This window comes from Ranitomeya imitator, chromosome 3 (assembly GCF_032444005.1).
Source record: "Ranitomeya imitator isolate aRanImi1 chromosome 3, aRanImi1.pri, whole genome shotgun sequence".
NCBI classification, from domain to species: Eukaryota; Metazoa; Chordata; class Amphibia; order Anura; family Dendrobatidae; genus Ranitomeya; species Ranitomeya imitator.
This window is the reverse complement of record NC_091284.1, coordinates 1,367,583-1,369,875: the sequence shown is the minus strand read 5'-3', so window position 1 is coordinate 1,369,875 and position 2,293 is coordinate 1,367,583.

Genomic DNA, 2,293 nt, shown 5'->3' with positions numbered 1-2,293 from the left:
CCTTCCCCACTCTTTGACAAGTGATGCAGGAGCGGCAGTAGTTTGACACATCTGTCCCCATCTTAGGCCAATAGAAGTGTTGAGACAGCCGGGCCTTAGTTTTGCTGATCCCCAAGTGTCCAGCTAGCGGGATCTCATGGGCAATCCGCAACAACTCACCCCGGAATTGCTGTGGGACGACCAGCTGTCTTTCCCTCAACCACTCCTTTTGTGATTCTCCGGGTACTGTCTCCCGGTACAACCTTCCTCGTTCCCAGAACACCTTCTCCTTATCAGTCTCGGAGAAGAGCGTCCCGGCAAGTAGTCTCAAACTCTCTAGGCTCGCATCTGTGTGCAGAGCGGCCTGAAACTCCTGGCTAGGGCAAGCCAAAAGCGACGTCAGGGTCCCTTCCCCACGGGAACCCTCTTGGACCTGCTCTGGGTCCACCTCTGGTTCAGTCACAGTAATGACTGAGGAGGGTCCGGAAGGCAGACAGTTACCTGCGTTCCGGGCACTCTGACTGCGGATGACAGCAGCTACGTAGGCTGTCTCCCCGGGGGTTTCTACAGACCCATCAGCCGGCGCTGCTATGGGCTCTACCTCCCCATCCACCCCCAACACTCCAGGGGCAGTGCTACTTATGGGCCAGTTACCTTCCTCGGTGGCACTGGTCACTTTCATGGCGTCACCTTCCTCACGGTTCCCATGCATCTCCCCATTTCCTGTAGCACCGACACTTGCCCCTGTTAGGGGTTCCTCAGCCATCTCACTCCGCAGAGCGACGTGGCTGGGCACGCCTGTACCTATGGACACATTAACCTTCACAGAAAAATCATTATCAGGTTCAGCTGGCACAGGTACAACATTTTCACCATCAATCCTAGGGAAAAAATGGTTATTAGATGCATCATTACAAGATAAAGCATGGTCAGGTAACACATGCGATTTCCCATCATCATCATCATCATCATCAGGGTTAACTTTACCCGCGTTAGTAGATTGGGGAGGGGTGTCAGGGACGTAGTATGCAAACATCCTCCCCAAATCAGTCCCCAACAAAACATCAGTGGGCAAATTATCAGACAGCCCCACTTCCTTCACCCCGCTCCCGGCACCCCAATCAATAAAAACCCGGGCCATCGGTAAGGGACAGCTGATGCCCCCAATCCCAGTGACATTTAGGGTTTTCCCCGGAATGATTTCTTCAGGGGCCGCCAGTTCGGGTCGGATGAGGGTTCGTTCAGCCCCGGTGTCTTTGAGGCCTGTAGCAACATGGCCCCCCACAGTGACGGGCTGTACGTTGTCACACACCCTCCCAACCACACCACCCACCAAAAGAACTGCTGCATTAGGCCCTGGGGCCTTGGCTTGGGTGTTCTTCTGCTTGGTTGGGCAGGAGGGACTGAGATGACCAGTCTGATTGCAGGTGTAACACTTGCGAGGTTCGGTGGCAGGTCTGGTGCTGTTGGCCACGGGGACAGGACCTCTGGTGTGCTGGCTGGCAGGGGTACTGGCGTTGGTTGCAGGCTTACCCCCTCTCCAGCTGGTGGTGACTGGCTTCCGCACTTCCGATCTACGGTTGGCCTCATAGGCATTGGCAATCTGTGCTGCTTTCGTCACGTCTTTGGGTTCTCTGTCCATCACGAACTGTCGCACCTCAGCTGGGCAAAGATGAAAGAACTGGTCTTTGATCATCAGGTCTCGCAGCTGTGCAAAGGTGGTCACTGACAGTCCTTGGGTCCACTGGTCAAAGTGGGTCCCCAGTCCATGCACCACATCACTGTAACTGTCGTGTGGGCCACGTTGGAGGGTCCGGAACTTTCTACGGTACACCTCGGGTGTAAGCTGGTACTTGGCTATCAGAGCCTGCTTGATGGCCTCATAGTCACCATCTTGTTCTTGAGGGAGGGCAGCAAACGCCTCCAGAGCTTTGCCTCTCAGCCCTGGTGTCAGGTATCGTGCCCATTCATCTGTAGGCAGCCGGTACTGTCTGCAGGCTTTCTCAAAGGCCCGCAGAAAAGTGTCCAACTCTCCGTCCTTCTCCATAACAGGGAAGTGATCGGGCCGGGGCTTAGGTATCTGAGCGCTGCTGGGCTCACGGCTGGACTGGGACGACCCCTGCATTTGCAGCCGGGCCATCTGCAGCTGGTACTCCCGCTCAGCTTGCCGCTCGGCTCGGGCCTCTCGCTCGGCTCGCTCCTGGTATTGCTGGATCAGCTGCAGACGTCTCTCTAGGTCATCTGCGGAGCATTGTTGCAGAGCCAGCTGCAGGAGGAGGTCTGCGCCCCCCTGGTTGCCATGTTCGCTTGTGCT